Genomic DNA, 20,380 nt, shown 5'->3' with positions numbered 1-20,380 from the left:
AAAACCATGGAGAGACCTGGTCTGAATAGAGACATTGGATTCTTATCTCATTATACATGTTAAAGCTATTTTTAGCCATCTCACCCCTTGCTTTTTCCTGTAAGACTAATTGCAGTCGTTAACAGTCGTCAACAGGTTTACCACACCTATCAGCCAATCACCCATTCCCACCACCCTTCTGAGTAATATACCTCCCCACCCTTTCACTATATATAAGGGCCTGGTGACTTCTCTTTCAGTGTATCTGAAGAAGTATGTGTGCACACGAAAGCTCATACCAATAACAATACCAATAACAAACTTAATTGGTCTCTAAGGTGCTACTGGAAGGGGGGGGGAATTATTGTGAATATACAGTTCGACATTCCATCATATACATGGGGGATTCTAACATCTATCCATTTGTGTATTGTTTCTCCTCTTCTTGCGTAATTGCAGTTCTGCCTGCCATTCTGCATACATGTTTGTTCCTCTCCTCTCACCCCACAATGGAACATGATTGCCTGACTTCCTCATCTGCCTGTGAATGTTTTCAGGGAGATGTATTGTCCAGGGCATCTCCAGCACAGTGGGTGTTCCTGGTGCTTTCAGGTGTGCTGAAAAGTTGTCTTCCAGCAGGTATATGGAAAGACCCTGAACTGAAGGCAATGTTCCCCCAGTGTCAGGGTGTACCACAGCTCTGGTACTGTCAGGAATGAGCCAGCTCCTAGTGGAACTTTACAGCCGGCTACAGAACAGAGAGGTTTAGATCTGACGCAGACTGAACAGCAGGCAGAGGAGACTTCCCCGCCCCTTGGAATGCCAGTTACCAAGGGAACGACTGAGAGCGGGCTGGAACACAGCCAAAGCTCTCAAGAAGCTCCAATAGGCGCAAACACACAAAGACAGTCTGTCAGAAAAAGAAGAGGCTGGAGCTGATCCAATAAGTCTGAGGGATCCGCGAATGGGAGGGCTGCTAGACAGGAAGCAAGAGACATAAAGGGCAATGGTTCAATATATTCTGTGGACACCGGAAGGAGTCTTCAGAAGGGTCATCTGGAGTGATAATGCCGGTGGCTGCGTTAGAGCTGCCTGGAGCTATCTGTTTGTTTTTGCAATGAATCCCCCTTGCAATGAAGCGTAGTAACCTACGCTTACTGTGTTATCAAGCCCGGAACCTGGACTCCTGACAGGTGCATTCTTTCAGTCTTGCCATCTCCTTCCGCACCTCACTCAAGGCTCAAAGGACACATCTCCTGGAGTTTTTTCTTCCAAGGTTACTTCCCCCTGGGCAATGTAAATCAGCTTTGGGCAGCTGCTTTTGAGTGGAGCTTGGGGAAGTGGAGAGAGGCCTCTTCATTCTTTCTTCTCCCACCATTCTTTAGCGTAGAACTGTCCGACACACTGGCTATATTATCCTTCCACTGAATGTGCCTCTGAATGTCAGTTGCTGGGAATCTCAAGTGGGGAGAGTGTTGTTGCGCTTGGGTCCCACTTTTGGGCTTTCCATAGGCATCCGGCTGGCCATTGTGAGAACAGGATGTTAATTTCTGTTTGCCACTGAGCGGCTGCTTAGAGTCACAAGGTTCTGTTTACATTCCAGAGACAGTCCAGGCTATTGGAAGTCTCACGGGAGACTAGAGACGGGTGTGACAATACTGGTTTCCTGTTTCCTTTGTTCCTTTATTGTTCAGTTGCTCTCTGCTTTCATAGAGAGAGGATGCGTATTTCTTTGCTGTCTGCGTAGTAAGAAATAAAGCATAGCGATGTAGCCATAAATCTCATCACTTCTGCTGCTTTGATACTCTGCTGAATGGGGGAACGTGCCTTGGAGCCTTATCAGAGGCTCAGGTCATTAATTATTCGTCGGAGGAGATTCCGAAGCCTCAGCCGGAAGATGAGCTTTATCAGCTTGACCGAGTGGAGATTCCGAGACAGGATGCTGGACTAGATGGGCCCCTGGTCAGATCCAGCTGGACCATTCTTATGTCCTTTCTCGCTAACAGAGAGGAGAGGGAACTATGGGGACCCTCAGTCCTTGCTGTGCAGGTAGAAAAGCAGGATGATGTGAGGGTGGATTTTAAACTAAGAAAAGGACTGAGTAGGAAAGGATTAAGGATCACCTTTCTGCATGCGCTCCCTCTTCTCTGACTCATCGGCTGCCCCATAAAATAAACATGAAGGAAAGAGTAATGGAACTCCAAGTACTTTAAACTTTTAAGTTCTACTACAGCTGGAAATGCCACTCATATGTATGGGTAAGTATTCTGATTAAATGAGAACAATTTAGATCTAAGAGTCTTCCTGGGTATTGAACGATCCTTATTTGACTGTTCACTTTTGTGCAGGTAGAAGGAAAGGTGGTTAAGAGGATGGGAAGCTCTATAATTCTGCTACAATCTTATTATGAGACCATTGACTTGTAGTACCCTGTTGATAACAAATTAGGAGGGGGAAAGCTCAATAAACTTTGCATCTTTGAAATGTAATTGAAACTGCAGAGGCTTAAAGTGATAAAACAGTTATCTGAAATCCCCAGAAGCAGAATAACAGGATAGAACTCAGCCCTGATCACTGACTTCAATATTCCTGTCTTTAGTTTCTCATCTCGTGGAGTTCGTTTCAGTTGCTTCATGATGGTCTACTTCACCAGGAAAGAAGGGATGCAGTCAATTCAAAGCAGCCCAGTTCTGTTCGCTTTGCATGTAGCACCAAAGCTACTTGCTGGTATCCATGGATACTTTGATATGTACCTGCAGCAGCCTGAGTTGAACTGACCTGGATGACAGCACAATATGGAAAGCACTGGAAAGATGATGATGATGATGATGATGATGATAATAATAATAATAATAATAATAATAATAATAATAATAATAATAATTTATTTATACCCCACCCATCTGGCTGGGTTTCCCCAGCCACTCTGGGCGGCTTTCAACAGAATATTAAAATACAATAATCTATTAAACAGGGCTGCCTTCAGATGTCTTCTAAAAGTCTGGTAGTTGTTTTTCTCTTTGACATCTGGTGGGAGGATGTTCCACAGGGCAGGTGCCGCTACCAAGAAGGCCCTCTGCCTGGTTCCCTGTAACTTGGCTTCTTGTAGCGAGGGAACCGCCGGAAGGCCCTCGGCGCTGGATCTCAGTGTCTGGGCTGAACAATGGGGGTGGAGACGCTCCTTCAGGTATACTGGACCGAGGCCATTTAGGGCTTTAAAGGTCAGCACCAACACTTTGAATTGTGCTTGGAAATGTACTGGGAGTTACTTGAAGTTCTCCCAAGTAAATTGCAGCATTTGACAGTAGCTGACCCAGTCCATTGTATTAACATTATACGTTTAATGTGTGCTTGAATGCATTGTATTTAATATGCTGTAAAGGGAAGTTTACCTTCGGCAAGAGGTTCCACTCTGGCAAAAGCGTCAGAAAGGGCTGGTATTTTCCCATTACAATGAGTTAAGCTACCTTATGACTCATCACTGGAAATATACCGTAAGCTGCAAAAAGCTGCAGAGCTATCACAGCAGAAAGCTGAAACTTGAGAGGCCAGTGTGTGCTTCTTGGAGATGGCAGTGGCTGCCATCTTTTTCTCAGAACCAGGACTCAAGATGGCTCACCAAATTTAGAGCAAGCATGGATAAAACACAAAAAGTTCAAAACATATAAAACAGAATAGTTAAAAAGCAACTAAACTATAATTGAATTAAAACAATGTAGCAAGAAATTTAATGTGCAGATAGTAAAAACAGTAGTACTATTAAAAGCACTTTATTAAAATGCAGCCCTTCAGCTTTTTTTTTTTAAAAAAGATCCTCTTTGCTTTTAAAGCTTTTTGCTGTAGGGCTATTTCGCTACTGATTTAAAAAAACTTTATTTACTTTTTAAAATTGACTGTTTTTAATATGTCTGCCTTTTACCAACTTGTTAAATGTCACCTTGGTGTGTGTGTGTGTTTTTTTGGGGGGGAGAAGAATCTCATAAAATCTTGTAAATAAGACTTCACCTGGCTCAGAACTGAGAGTGAACTAATCAGATTTGCCCACCGTGTCTTTTCCTTCCCATAAGTCAGAGCTACACTTTCCTTTAAAAAGTGCTAGAACAGGCAGGTGCAAGCTAGGAACAGGTGTGCGCGCGTGATCATTGACTTATAGGTGGGGTTGTTGCACAGAACAGCATTAGCAGCTGAATCGTTACTTTCTCTTTTCGTAAGTAATTTGTTTTTTTAAAAACCAACCAACCAATATTTGGTGTTTTACAGATCATATGATCCATGTAAAGTGATCTTTGTTCCTAATGCTCGGTGGAGGAGATCTTTACAGAGTTTGCTGGGTCAGTAGCAGCACTGAGCATCCTCTCTCTGGCAGTTTCCAGGGCCCAGCAGTCTATCAGATCTCACCAGCACTGATGGAAGCCCTCGATTCAGGTTTACCAGGCAGCAGTTACATTGCCAATCAAGGGCTGCTGGGGCACAGCCCTTTACCTCTCATTGGCTAGAGAGGGAAGAATCCAAAACCTTGGCGTAGTTTATTTTGTATGGCCAAATGCAAGAATGGTAAAACTCTGGCCATCCAGAAATTGCTGGAGTGCAACTCTCTTCATCCCCAACTATTGGAAATGCTAGCTAAGGCTGATGAGAGTAGGGGTCCAGCACAGGTTCCCAATCCTTGCCCTACAGGCTAGTCCTAAGCATCATGCTGTTAATATATCTCTCTGTTTGACCGCATGTGTCCATATCATGCATGCAGCTACAAAGAAGTATGACTACAAGAAATGAGATGTAACATCCCTCAAAGAGCGGAAGCCCTCAGAATGATTTCCGTGTGTGTGTGTGTGTGTGTGTGTGTGTGTGTGTGTGTGTTAAATAAAGGCATGCAGCAGCCTGATATTATTGGCTGCCTATTTGCCAGTAAATCTCACGCTCATTCGTGTTATAATGAAAATGACAAGTTCATGATATAATGCCGAATGCACACGATTTAATAGACGTTTATGAAAATGACACCATGGCTGTAAATTAATTGGTTGCTTTGAAGACCTCTTTAGTCAAATGCCATTTATTGTGCTGAGGGAAATAATTGCAACGGCTAGAAATTGCTTTGTTTTCTACAGCAAGGAGCCTGAACTTTTCTTGCCATAAAACACACTCCCCTGTCTCTAGGGCGGCTACTTTGTCCTACTTTGCAGATAACTACAGTCCTCTATTTATAGAGCTGTGAGGAGACAGCCCTCTCTTTGATGGGCTGCCGGTCCAAATCTGGTTTAAATACTAAGAACCAAAGGAATGCATAGCAGCAGAAGGTGGGGCTTGTCCATCAACAGAGCCGGGAGAGCAGACTAAGCAGGAACAAAATGCATCTGGCCCCACTGTGTGATTTATTTCTATTTAAATTACAGTACAGTAGCTATTTCCAAATTTGCATCTATCCCTATAAATTAGCATATGGTAATTTTATGCAAATCCAGGTCTCACCAAGTTTCTTTTTCAGGGAGGGGGTCGTGAATAAATATTTGCCACCTCCACCCACGCAAGACACTTCCTTAATCGTTCCCACTAACTAGAATATAATGGTCTTAAAATACTTGCATCTGATTATTGGTCTATGCAATGCAGAGGGTTGGACTAGATGACCCTTAAGGGTCCTTTAACTCTACAGTTCTGTGATCTAGCTTATTATCACCTACAATGACTGGCAGTGGCTCTTTAGGATCTCAGGCAAGAGTCTTTTCTGGCCATGGTTTGAATCTGGGACTTAATACGTACAAAACAGATGTGCTACAACTGAACTACGACCCATCCTGAAACCATTCCAGTAATGCAATGGCCAGGTAGAGACAAAATCTGAGGAAACGTACACCTCCCTATAAATGAAGTACATTTTTTTGCACACAGCTCCTGAAAGTGCAATACAAACACAGTGACAATGTACGCAGTGCCAAATCCTCATGCGATTTTCTTTAGCGGGTCATTCAGAAGACAGGCCTGAAGTCTGGGCATGTTCTATATTGATTTAAACCAAGTGTTACCAGAGGTATAAAGCAGTCTTGAATCCAAAGTCTTAAATTCCAAGTTCCTCGATTTAACTGGTTTGTGCAATGGCTTATTTTTCCTGTTTAATGAACAAAAGTTCTAACCAGTGAAATATGAGAGTCAGGCTATCACACTGTCCTTTCGAGTTGTTGCAAAGATCCATTAGTTCATTAAGTCCCTGCCTCTCTTACAGCAGGATATAGAGGAATTAAACTGAGGAATTAAACTGATTCTACTTCATTAGCTCTTAAGCATTCGTTGAAGGAAAGTAGGGAGAGAAGGGATTAACTGTTCTGCTACCCACAAGCACCCGTAAATTGTGAGGCAGGCACTCCAAAATTATAGGATTTTAAAAATTAATACCAGTTTATTAGGTTCTTAAGCTTTTAGGCTGATTTTGCCCCCTCTCCCCCAGACTTAGCTGCACCTCAAGGGTGCTAAGCTGAATTTCTAAAGGGATCGGAGGAGAATATTCTGCAGCAGTATCCTAATTTTAGGAGCTGGTGTTACAAGGGCTTTGTAATTCTGGGTTCATGAAAATTGGAGGAACATAATTTTAATGTACTTATTTAATATTTAATTTGAAACAGTATAATACCTACCTTTCCACTGCAAGGTGATCAAGGCAGCTTATGAGCTGAAATAAAATGGAGTCATAGACTAAAGCAAGTTTTAAAAACACAGGCACAAGCCAGGAACGAGATCCACCACTAGCAAAACAGGGAGGCAAGAAAAGGCATGAATATCAGGGGTTATATCCAATACAGCCATCCTCTTAGTAGATAGACTTCTTCCTTTCCTCTCCCCATGTGGCCCCTGGAAACCTTCAATGTGTGTCAGAAACATAAGTAAAAACCCAGAACAGATTTATTGGGGGGGGGCAGGTAGGTGCCCACAGGCAGAGGAGAAGGAGAAGAAGTCCCATTGCATAAGCAGAAGTCCGTGCACTAACAATACAACTTCATTGGATATAACCCCATGTTATTATTGACCCAAAAAATGGTTTTGACTCAATGCCTAAAAGACAGGGGCAACATCTCTCTGAGAACATTATGTAACTGGCGCACGCATTTGGTACCTACCAACCTACAGTAGTCTCCAAATGTACCTGGCCTCAAAGAAGGGCCTCCATGAACTGACAAGTTCACATGGAAGAAGGTAGCTCCTCAGATACCAGACATTACAGCCATGTCCAGACATTTGCCTGAATAGGCAAGTGTCAAAATGTGGGGGAACCACAAGCAATCCCAACCTCCAACACCTTTGTAAACGTTGTTGTCCTCCACTCTGTCCCCAACCTTCTCCATGTGATGTGAGGAGGGTCTATGTGGAATTACTTCTTGCATTTAGGGACCCTGCTCTATCACCCAGTTCCGGTCATCCAGTGAGATTAATAACTGAGTGGATCTCCTCAGTCCTAGCCTGGCACACAGTTGTTGTTGTTGGCACCCATCTGTCTTGAGAGATAATATGCCTCTGGGGGTGAAGTCAAAGCACTGCGTTAGCAGTGCCAAAGTCGCTAGCCTGGGCAGTGTGTATGGAGGTCCTGTGCTGCCGAGTTGACAAGAACCCACCCCTATCAGCCTTGTTGATGTGGTCCAAAGGAAAGCAGAGCAGCACATTTGGCACCAGCTTGAGTTGCCAGAAGGAGGCCTTCGCCTTTTTTCTCCTGAAGATATCCCACAAAGCAATGGAGGTTTAGGATCAGAGTTTTCCTTCTCCTAGGTGCAGTAGGAGGTTGATGAGCCCCATCTACCTCTTCTAACTACTATACAACTATTAGGCTACACACACACTCAGCATAACAATCTCCTCTGCATCACTGGCTAATGCATAGTAAGGTGGTCCAGAGGAACTACTCTACATGTCTTAATTTCCCAATTACAATTTACAGTGCAGGTCACACCCTCGGTCCATCTCTCTCAATATTGTCTACACAGACTGGCAGCAGCTCTTTGGGGGTTTCAGGTAGTCATTTCCAGCCCTACCTGGATATATGCCAGGGATTGAACCTGGAACCTTTTGCATGCAAAGAAAAGGCTCTGCCATTCAGCCATAGCCCTTCCTGCTTCAATACAGAAGAAACTTGTGCCTGTTATAATGGAAAGAATCCCCCGCCCCTCACAAGGTACCTGCTAGCAGACTGCTGTGTAAATATTAACTGGCTGATTAGCTGGGGTGAGTTGCTGAATCAAGGCTCGGTTCAGTCCTTCTATAACAGAGCCCCTTATACAGCTGTAATTTAAAAAGTTAAGTGGCATACCCGCATCCTGCCAAAAACCAGAGAGCTTTCAATGAGGACCTGTGGATAGGCCTCATCAATTTAAAAGGTCACCATGTTAATTTGTAACGACATAGCGGTTCAGAAGAAATATTGGGAGACCTGCTCTGGGATTTAATTTGAGCAGACTCTTCACAAGAAGACAATTGGTTTCCACAGAGGAACATTTGAAGTCAAAAGCTCCACTGCTGATAAATGACTAGGAGGTTTTTTTAAAAATCTACTTTTGACAAATCGGTAGAAATGTATAAAATGTGAAGATGAGGGTAGGGGGAGGCTCTCATTCTAAGCATGGAATCACACCAGTTGCTTTGGGAGCACAGTTCTGCTTCGGTTTTCTGAGCACAATTCAACCAACGTAAGAAAAGAACTGTTGGATCAGCCCAAAGGTCCCTCTTGTTCCCGCATCTTGTTCTCACAGCAGCCAACCAGATCCCTATGGGAAGCCTACATATTGCCTCTGTCAGTGGAGGTGCAGCATAGACATCATGGCTAGCAGCCATTGGTAGTCTTATTCGCTGTGAATTTGCCTAATCCTCTTTTGAAGCTCCACAAGTTGGTAGGCAACACTACTTCTTATGGCGATCATTGCTTTAATGTCTTGGTACTTGCCTTTAAAGAGTTGCTTTATACTGAGCCAGACCGTTGGTCCACATAGCTGGCAGAGGCTCTGCAGGGTTTCAGGGAGGGGGTTTCTCCTAACCCTACTTGGAGATCTTGGTCCATCTTGAAGCAGATGCTCTACCACTGAGCTATGGGCCTTTTCCAGCCTTTGAAGGCCTGTACATCTTGGGATCTGGGTACCTGAAGAAACACCTGTTCCCTCCTCTTCAGCACTAATTCAGAAAGAGAAGGAGAGAGAGAGAGAGAGAGAGAGAGAGAGAGAGAGAGAGAGAGAGAGAGCAGGGTGGAGGTTGTTCAGATTGTCATACATAATAAAAAATGGTGAAGGCAGATTATGTTAGCCAAAATGGAGCCACTGATTCAAGATACAAGTGTGTTATGTGGAAACGTTGACATCTGTAGAAGTGCAAAAAGGAGTAGGGGGATAAGTACTACTCCAGCACAACTACCACAACCCAAAGTGCCTTCAAAGAACTGAGCATGCACAGTAGCCACAGAACATTGCCTGGGAAAAAAATCTGGAAAACCAGGGAAGGAGAAGGGATGGAATGTCTTGCTTGAGCTCCTCAACAGTATCTAAGCAGAAGGCATTGCAGGCTTGCGGGGACCCTGATCAGATGCACTCCCACAAGGGTGTTTGGATACACTGCAACATTTCGTTGAAGGTCTAGCTTGTCTGTCACCAGAGGCAGGATGCCAGACATGACAGCAAACACAGACTTCCCTGCCAGCTGCCATAAATAGATATTAACTTTAGCATAACTATTGGATTAAAATCACAAGTGTCATCTCATTTCACAACCTTAATGAAGCAGTGTTGGAGAGCACTGCTTTGCTTGTCAGGCTTCCGTGTGACACAGCAACTTGATTTTATATGGTCATGGTCAAACTCTTGTGATTTGTTTATTCACATTTGGTCAGGGGACACTTTGGAGCAAAGCTCGGCCTGTGGAAGACGCCCTTTACAAAACTGAACAGTCTAGTATTCAAGTGATGTCCTCGCCAGTCTCCCATGTCCCCATATGTTCAATGCAGCACCTTATTTTACTAGACCCACGACATCTTGCCTACTCTTACTATTAGATGGGGTGCCTGGTTTTTCTAAATTTTGCTTCTTTTTCAACCCAAAGGCAAGCTGGAGGCTCAGCTGCCACTGCCAGCCTTCTGCACTGTGCACACTGAAACCTCAAATGCCCTTGCAAAACAAAAGGGCATGATCATATACCCTTGCTTTCTTTGCCAGGGACACGGTGTCCTAAGAGCAACCACTTTCCCCCATACAAATGAGAACAGAAACAATGGTTCATCATACCATCATTTCTCAGAACAAGGATGAATGAAGAAGAAGTAGTAGACCATCTGGTCAGCCACCTCATCTCTTAGTAAGAGCCTCTCAGTGATGCACCTCCACCTGGGACCAAAATGTCAGAAACAGGCAGGGTGGGGTCATTAGAAGAAGATAGCCCAGGACTGAATGAGGCAGAGCTGCCTTGTTGTGAGCCATAATCCATTTGCTAGTAGCAGTTGTGTAGCAGCAGCTGAAAACACATGGGATTAGAGGAGTGATTCCATATCCTCCAACACGTTGAAGGGGAAAGCTGGGGCACCCCCTTCCAGGACACCTTCTTCCTATTCTTTTCTCACAAAGGCACAGAGGCCATTTTGGTTGCCATGATCCCATGTGATTTCATGCCACAATTTCCCCCTGAAAAAAGGGCTTTCTTCAGGCATGACATCCAAAAATGTGTGTTTTGGGGCGCCACATGAGATCACAACCCTGAAAAAAGTGCTTTTTGTGGCAAAATCGTGGTATGAAATCATGTGTGATTGCAGCACCTAAAATGGTTGCTGTGCTCTCATGAAGAAAAAAAAGGATGTCCTGGTTTTTCCGGGACAGTTGAGGGGTATGAGATCCCACTCCCTTTTCTCATTTCCCATAAACTGTTATTCATATTTAGAAGAATGAGGCCAAGTGACCATTGAAATTAATTAGTTTTCTCCAAATGTTGTGCTGGAGGTCAAAACAGCCACTGGAATCCGTTCAAGCAAAGTTGCTGGTTTGCTTGGCACAGCAGTCTTTGGGAATAGGTTCAAATGGTCAACAAACTAAAGAGTGATTGCCTCTGCAAGCAGATTTGTTTGGAAAATAATATAAAAGGATGATGTGTTTCTAAGGGGTTGGGGTAACAAGCACTGAAGCAAACATGCTCCCTGCTTGTTCTCCAAGGCTGTTTGTGGCAGCTTAGTGTTTCATACAGAGTTCAATCTTCCCAGATAACTCCATGCATCGTAAGGGGCATTCCTTTCTGCAGCTGACAAACTGGACTCCTACCCATGTAACCTGAAGCCATAATAAATTCCATCCAAATGCTTATCATCCTGTTTAAGAGGAATGTAATTTATTTAGGGGTGATTGTGGGGTGATGAGGCCTGAATGGGGTAATTAATTGAAGGGCAGTTGATTAGTTGATTTGAATCCACTTGGGGTAGGCTACGCAAAAAGAAACTGATCTGAGGTTCCAGGGTGAAGTGCAAATAGAATAATAGATCTGAAGATATTTGAGTGGGTAATGAATGGGAAGTATATTTACTGAAGGTGGGAGATTTGGATGGGAAGTGCATTAGCTTGCTTTCTGTGAAATTCAGCTTCAGATATATATATTTCTCACTTTGTGTCTATTATTGTGAATAAGCATATGCAAATTTGATGAATTTGGAGAAAGATTAGACGACGTTGGCTATCATATGCTCAGATTTGTGTGCAGGGAGACTAGTAGAAATGGATGGATGGAAAATTCAGTTCAGTTTGCATTTAAAGGTGAACCTGCTGAATTTGAACTTTCTGAAACAATACGGGATCTGAGACACAGCCATCCTTCAAAATTTGCACTTCTCCCATTTTTGCAGTGCAGTTCTCCAGCTTGTAATGTGTACCCAAAAAAAACCCCTATCAGTCTAAGTTCATAGTGCTGGTTTCAATGTATAAAGCCATATGTACACAGCTTGGGACCAGAATACCTGAAAGATCATCTCATCCCTTATATACCTAATCAACCAGTGCACTCTGTAGGTGAAGGCCTCCTGCAGAGACCATCTTATAAGGAGGCCCATTCTGCACAATGTAGGAATCAGGGCTTTAGGATTGTTCCGCCTGCCCCTTGGAAGTTCCGTCCCCTTGAAGATGAGCAGGTGCTGTCTTTTCAGCACCCACTGAAGATTTTCCTCTTTCAATAAATCTTGTAAATTGAGATTTTTCACTGTGTGTATCTGTAATAGGGTTAATCTAAAGGTGTCCTAAAGATATTTCTAAAATGCCATTTTATTGTTTTATCTCTCGTTGTTTGCTGCTCTGGGATCCTTTGGGAGGAAAAGTGGGATCTAAGTTTAATAAATGAATAAAAAGAACAACAACAAATGCATATACCGGAGTAAATTGTCCACAAAAATGCTCTTTCTTCCTGTGGTTCCAATTTCCATGCTTTTGAAAGGGACAAGATGGAAAGAGTAGACCCAGGCACCCTTCAAAGCTGATGAGGCCCATGTGTATCTTGTATTTACTGCAGGTCTACAGCCAAGGTTGAAATATCTGAACTCTGCTGAACTGAACTTCTTGGGAAGCTGTATCAGTGGGCGCAAAGTTGCTGGGAAAGAAACCTTTCTCAGTATTTTCAAATTCTCACTGGATCAAAACAATTTCCTGTATCTTGGATTCTGGCAAGTATGGGAGCTTTAAGCAAAGTGCACTCCATTCAGAACGCCTCGCCAATTAGAAGCCTTTCCCGTTCATCTAAATTAAAAATCACCCCAAGCCAGCATCCCCACACTTCCAAGTCACATGCCAACCACAAGGAGAGAATTATCAAATGATAGGTTTGCATTGCCAAGTCTCCAAAGTAATTACCTTTTGTTCATTTTTCTAATTAATGCCGTGGCCTTTCCGTGAGTTCAAGCCCTGTAAGCATATGCCTGGTAGAGCTCAACATTAGCCATGCCTACATTGCCAACCTACTTACCACCTGCGATAGGAAGCTGGGACGTGCCAATTTAGTCCTTTGGTGCAGATCCTGGAAGGAAAGAATTTGACAGACAAGTCACTCCCAGCGAGGTCCTTCCCCTCACAGTGCCAGCCCTCCTGCCTCTCTCAGTGGGCTTACTGTCTCACCCCTAATTCCACCTGTTGCTCCTCTGTCTTCTCGCGGTTGTTGCCAGGGAGGCAGCCAGAGAGCAGGCAGGTGGCAGAAACGGCTGTTTCTTCTCCAACCCTTCACTGCACTGTTGCTCACTTGCTCGCTCCATCTGAGACCAAAGGGAAGTGCGGGTGAGAAATAATGATCAGTGGATCAATGTACATATTTTTCATGCCTGGAGAACTTTATTGCAAAATCCATAGAAATGTGTATTTCAGCACATAGCTATATTTTGGTTTGCATATTGCCTGGGGAAGTGAAAACCAGTTAGATGCATGTTAAGAATGTCCTTGCCTCTAGTTGGAAATCATGTGCGATGCTGACAACTGAAAGGGAGGGAGTTTTCAACCGTGGGCGTGGGCCTCAGCAGGAGCCTAGCTACCCAATCTCTGGCAGTGGCCCTGGCTACTGTCTGCTGTGATTGGAGTGGCTTTCTCAACAAAGTCTTATGCAGAGGCCTTTCCCAGCCCAACTTCCTGTAACCTTTTTAACTGTAGCTGCTAAGAATGGAAGCAGTAACTTCTGGGTAGCTCAGTTGGTTAGAGCGTGGTGCTGGTAATGCCAAGGTTGCAGGTTCAATCCCCATCTGGGGTTGGACTAGATCAGGCACGTCCAACTTCCAAGAGACTGTGATCTGCTCCCAGTATAAAAAAAACCTGGCTGTGATCTACCCATTGTCATTGCCAGGAATTGTTGAGCTTTTTAAAAAAGTTGTTGAGCTGAGGAGCACACAGGCGATCACTTTACTTAATACTGCGATAGACCAGCGACACACCAGCAATCGACCTGTAGGACATGACTGGACCAGATGATTCTCAGGATCACTTCAAAGTGGATGCAGACCACCATGTGATCCACAAAAAATGGTTGCATCCCTCACCACAGGATCACTCCACTTTCCCAGTGGTAAGATAGACCCACAGTATATGGGAAACATGGACGGGACACAGAGTGCCAAGTTTGGTCCTTACAGAGGTGGTTGGAGTTTGCAGAACAGTTGTTCAGGGGGCACAACATCCCACAAAGACAGCTGAGAGCTGTTGTTGCTTGTGGCCCTCAAGCTGCCTGGCACAATGGCAACAGAAAACAATGCACAGGCATGAGCCCTCAGCCAGACAGCCCAGTAGTGCTGCCGGGTCTGAGGGGAGGTCCCAGGGACCCCCAAAACTGCCATGGCTGCTCCACTAACACATTCTCTACCCCCCCCCCGTCACTTATTCAGCCTCCTCCTTGCCCTTACCATTGCCAGGTAAATTCCATTTGTTTCACTGCCTGGCATAACCAAAGGCATTTTCTGCTGCTGGGAAATGAACAAAGGGCTCGTCCATTCTGTGAGATGTGTTGCTGCAGCCTTTTCTCTTGAGCTGGGAGCGTCTCAGCTCCTTCAGAGGGACAGCTGGGGCAAGAAGTGACTGTCCCTTGAACTATCTCTGTGGTACAGGCAGAGACCATTTTAGGAGTGACCACACGCATTGCGCCGAACCTGGAAATGACCCAAAAACGGCACAGAAAGGGGCAGAATGGGGCAGGGACAGAGCAGAGGCAGAACAGGGTATTTGCAGGCCTTTTCCATAGTGTGTCAAATATACGTGATTTCACTTGAACATGTGGTGCCAGGGAATGTAACCCCTGCATAAATTAGGAATTGTCTGTACTGGGAAACATGGGTGGTGGTCAAAGGTTGGGCCTTGCTTCCTCTATGAGGCATTTCCCTCTCTCTGCCTACCAACCTTAGGAAGCCTCTGCCTTGCTGCATTGTTTTAAATGCCAGCTAGAAACTTTCCCATTTCGTCAATGCATATAATTTCGTTATCTGTATTAGTTTTTAAAAATGTATACTGATTTTTAACAATGTTTTAATTATTTGTGCATGTGTACTCACTCTCTCATACACATATCATGTAGTTTTTAAGTCATTCTAAATAAATAAATGTTGCTGAGGGTCTGCACTTGTATATGCTACTTCAAATGATGAGTTCGGTATTGTAGCCATGGGCATTTATTTAACACTTTTCACCACGTTTACTGAAGGATTTGGGAATTAATGCAATTCTTTTCTGTTGCAGGCTGATTATATTAAGCTGTTGCGCTAATTAGGGATAAAACTAAATGTTTCATTTGAATTTCAGTCAGGAAAAAGGAATTTTTTATACAAACACACATACATATGCAAAGTCCCAAATCGGTTCTGTTTCTGCTCATTGCCTAATGCTCCAGCTCCCAAAGAAAATGGATCATGAATTCCATTATATCAATGTCTGCCCAGAGCCGAGTTCTTGTCAAATTATATCTAATTGAATCTCTTTTCTTTGATGAACCAGAACTTAATGCGTACAGATAATGCTGAAATAATCTCTTTTTAAAATATACTTTATTTTTCTTCAGCTCTGAACATAAGAAAAATACAAATCACCCTGATGTTAAGGAAGAGTAGAAATAAATGTTTGTGTGATGACGAAGTGTACATTCTATGCAATAAAGCTCAGACAAGCCCCTCCCCCCCATCTTCAATCTATAATACGATACTGAAATATTAGCTAGATACTCATACAAATTTAGAATCTAGACTGGACTGAATTGCAAGTGTGAGAGAGACTTTTATGTAGCTTTCTTCTTCGTTTTCGTTACAAATTAAATGGGCCTGTTCAGAAAACTCAAGGGAGGCTTGAGATCAGAGGTGTGAAAGGAACAGAACACAGAATAAATAATCCACCGTTAGCAGAAATGTAAGGTCCACAGAGTGCACGGATATTTTCTTCCCCCTCCAGGTAGGTTGATGTGAATCGGGTAACTATGTATACAGCCAGCCACAATCCTGCAATCATAGCAACATGCTCCTGCCAGTGCCCACAATCACAGGAATTGCTGCTAGTTGTATTCAGGGTCAACTAGGCAGGACAAAAAAATCCATAGCCAGGAATGGTGGTATTGGGGTTGAACAAATCTTTCTCGTTTCCATTCCATGTCATTTCCCAATCTTCTGTGCTGTTCCTGCATTAATCTCAGAGTGCTTTGTTTTAGTGGTCTCAAGAAGGCATGTTCTAATTTACATCCAAGTGCATGTTTCAAAATAATATGTAAAATACAATACGATGCTGAGAACTGTGTCACAACATTCGGAGTAGCACATCATCTGCCACCTTCTGATTTGAAAATTAGTCTGAGACGTGTGGATCAGTATTTTCATATATGGCATTCGCAAAGGTCGGATTCCTCAAGCGCTACTAGGTGGGGCTGCTCACATGGAAAAGGAAATGCCTTGTGTGAAGTAGCCCTAGGAGAAAGCAGAATTGCCTCCTTCAGCCACACCAGGGCAAAGGCCATCAGTTCCCAAGGCTACTCTGCTACATCAGGTGTGCATTGATAGGCGCCTATTGGCATCATTCATTGCAGTATGGCCAATTCATTGCAACAGTGAGAAAGACAGTGCTGAGAACTTTGACAGCTAGTGTGGCGCAGTGGTTAGAGTGCTGGACTAAGACCTGGAAGAGCAGAGTTCTGGTCCCCACTCAGCCAAGAAGCTCAGTAGGTGACCTGGGGCTTGCTGTGGTCTCTCAGCCTGACCTAACTCACAGGGTTGTTGTGAGGATAAAATGGGGAGATGGAAAACCTTGAGCTCCTTGGAGGAAAGGCAGGATATAAATGTAATAAAGAAATAAAATATAAATCAATTGGTTTGTGAAACTGACCAACTGAAGTAAAAGCGGAAGGATCACCACCAGTTATTGTTACTACTCAAGTTATGTGAACAGGCACACATCACTTTCCTGCCCAGAGTCCCTGGCATAACAATCTCACTCTTCCCCTTTAAAACAGAAAAACAGATTTGTTTAAAATTATTTACACTTAAATTTACAACCCCTCGTATATCTAAACAGTGTTTTGTTTAAAAAGTGGATATGTACTCATTCAATTTAAACGCTAATGGAATGTAGTGTTTTGTGGCTGCAAGTTGAAGCCCACGCTGGAATGCAATCTGCTTCCATTCAGTTGCTTATCCAATTTCATTTTCATCCAACCGCTAGCGAGCTCATTCTCCCCGTGCTGATCCTTATGCAGTCAGAATGGCACCACCCATGCACAAGAGGGCTGCCACGAGCGAGCTCAAGGGAATCCTATTCACCACCTTCGAGCATCTTCCTGACATGTTCCCCCATTCAGTGGAGGAGGCTCCTGTGGTGCTGTGGACCTTTCTGTTCAGCGTCTGATCATCACTCTGCAAGGGCAGATCCACCAGACCAGTAAGCTGTCCTTGTCATGCAAGGTGGAATCACCAAGTTATGGTCAAGTCTAGATTGGGTTCTGGCAATATGAACCACAATTTTCTCCTCCTTTCAACAAAGTCTCATGATTTACTTCCTGCTCTGAAAACTTTCGTAGAATTTGGTGTACCTCTCTGGATGTAGATTTCAGAGTTTTTAAAAAAACAACTTTGTGAAGGACTACTCTTTTGTGTGTGCTTTATTTATAATAAGATCCTAATCATTTCTTTAATAGAAGTGCTACATCAAGCTCAGGAATGGGGATTGTCCTCAAGGCAGTGTTGGACTCCAACTCCCATCATTCCTGACCATTGCCCATGCTGGCTGGGAGGCTGATGGGAGTTGGAGTCCAACAACATCTGGAGGGCTGCGCCTGAGCTGGATGTAGCACTTCTATTAAAGAAATTAATAAGACCCACCACAAGTGGTTGGCAAGGAGTAATCTTTCCGATTCCCTGTTTCCATGGCAATCTGTAAAAAAGCTAGAGTGGAGCCAAACCGGGCCACTGAGTTTTGAGAACGTTTTTTGTGCCTCTTTCAAATGCTCGTTTTTGGCAAATTTTCAGAGGGTGCTTGAAAAGTTAGGGAAGTGTTTAGGGAAGGGGAAGGGGAAGGGGAAAGTAGCCATGTTGCCTTGGCAACCGAGGCAATGAAATGAAGGTAATGCAGCAAAGCAAAGAGTATTAGCTTGGGACACTCAAGTGCAGAGAAGTTGAGCTGATGTTTTAAGTGGGTAGCAGGAATGTGCCCACAAGTCACATCTCTCCCAAGCCATCCTGCACCCTGGCCACCCCCTGGCAGCCATGTATTTGGCAGAAGAAAGTGGCAAAAGGCTGTATATGCATCTGCCTCCTTTGCCCAGTCAGAACTGTTGGGCTGCATGCACAGCATATATTGATGGCACACTCCAGCTACAAAGAATCAGGGGAACTATCATTTCCACTCACAGAGTTACAATTCCTAGCAGTTCCCAGGATTCTTGGGTGCTTTAAATGTAAGGTGTGTTGAGAGTTTGGTAAATATAGTGCAGCGGTGTACAGCAAGAGTCTGGTAAGAGCCAGTGTAGTGTAGTGGTTAAGAGCGGTAGTCTCGTAATCTGGTGAACCGGGTTCGTGTCTCCGCTCCTCCACATGCAGCTGCTGGGTGACCTTGGGCCAGTCACACTTCTCTGAAGTCTCTCAGCCCCACTCACCTCACAGAGTGTTTGTTGTGGGGGAGGAAGGGAAAGGAGAATGTTAGCCGCTTTGAGACCCCTTCGGGTAGTGATAAAGTGGGATATAAAATCCAAACTCCTCCTCCTCCTCCTCCTCTTCTTCTTCTTTTCCGGTTGGAAGGATAAAGAAACATGAGGTTTCTTGGCAAACAAAGCCATTCTGAGTACAGTGGTACCTTGGAAGTCGAACGGAATCCGTTCCGGAAGTCCGTTCGACTTCCAAAACATTTGGAAACCAAAACGTGGCTTTTGATTGGCTGCGGGAAATTCCTGTAGCCAATCAGAAGCCACACCAGATGTTCGGCTTCCGAAAATCATTCAAAAACCGGAACACTTACTTCCAGTTTTCAGTCGTTTGGGAGCTGAAACGTAGGAGTTCCAAGGTGTTCGGCAACCAAGGTACAACTGTATAGGCTTGTTCTGCTTGCAGCTGATATGGAGGCATGAGGACATACTATCGCCTACTGTAACTGGCTGGAACTGACTGGGAGAAAAAGCAGGAAGGAAGTAAAAGCCAGAAAAGTAGTTACTATGAGAGAAGGGATCAGTGAGGAGGAAAAACAGGTTCTCTTTTTGTCGATTGCCCCTGACTGGTTCAGGTAACTTACTGCAAGTGCTGTTGCTTTACTCCCAGCATGTTGTGTACAAAGTCTCGATCAGCTAGACTCCCTAGACTGGTAGAGGAGCTATGTGTGCATAAGACCCATTTTGCATTAAAACTGAATATGTGCAGCCACTGGTGGTATGGCCGGTAAGCACATTACCCTTAGTCCCCCACATTAATTGACTGCAGGGGGCAATTTGGTGAACACCTCTATGGTCTCTCCATTGATCTCAGTGGGGTATATGCTTGAATGGACATTCTGATACACATCTAGTGTGCATTCTGGAACAACTAGAGCTACATCACGACTTAAGAACTAGGACAATATATTGCCCCTTTTTTTGCCTTTACTGGTAAAATTCCATTGGCTATGAAACTTTGTGCATCGCCAGGTTCACTAAATGTGGCCCAATATTCTTAGGATCATGTAATAAAAGAGAAAGGAATGGCCCTGTTAAGTTTTTTAGTGTGTTTTTTTAAGCTTTCACCAAAGCTGCAGAATGAGGAATACAAGCTTTGAACAAGTAGTACAAGTTCATTTTGCACCCCTTGAAAGGACACTGTTTTGCCTTGGAAATGAGGTAGAAATCCAACACAGCCTGATGAAATTCTGCAATTACCTGCACTTCCTGAAAACAAGCTGAATATTTTTGTTTGTTTGATCCAACAAGCTTTCTCAATTGAATGAATAGGTCTCTGCTGTGGGTGTCCATTTTGTATTGCTTTTAAAATTCCACTTCTGTTGTTTTTAACTATATTTGACCATTTTCACTATATTTTGTTCATCACCTTGTGATATAGGTGTAGAATGCAATTAACAACAACAACCAGATAGCTTTCCTTTTATTGGTGTTCTTTGAATGGTCAATGATAACCGTGACAGCTGTGCAAGGACCACTCTGTGCTGAATGACCATGGCACAGATCATTCTAGCGGTGTAGCCTTTTGATTTCCTCTTTCATAATACAATAGGGTCCCCACATTTAATCTTGAGTGTGGGAACCCATTGCAAGAAGACTGTTCTGCTGTTGTTCTCAATCTGCCTGATCAGAGCTTTCCCATTCTCCTATATGGAAATATTAAGGCTGACAGACACTCATTCTATCACTCTCACATCATGGATTCCATTCAGATCTATCTGCAATGTAACCCATTCCTTTGAGGAAATCAGTCTGAATTAGCAAAAGGCATTCATTTATG

At 43.8% G+C, this 20,380-nt stretch overlaps 1 long non-coding RNA gene across 1 annotated transcript in view; it reads right to left on the bottom strand.

Annotated features, from left to right (window-relative positions):
- The window catches only part of LOC308584807, a 223,025-nt gene that overhangs the window by 70,806 nt on the left and 131,839 nt on the right, over positions 1-20,380 (bottom strand). The gene's annotated exons all lie outside the window — the stretch shown is intronic.

This window comes from Podarcis bocagei, assembly GCF_964188305.1.
Source record: "Podarcis bocagei genome assembly, chromosome: 4".
NCBI classification, from domain to species: domain Eukaryota; kingdom Metazoa; phylum Chordata; class Lepidosauria; order Squamata; family Lacertidae; genus Podarcis; species Podarcis bocagei.
The sequence above is the reverse complement of the archived record's forward strand: the minus strand, read 5'-3'. Positions and strand labels throughout refer to the sequence as shown.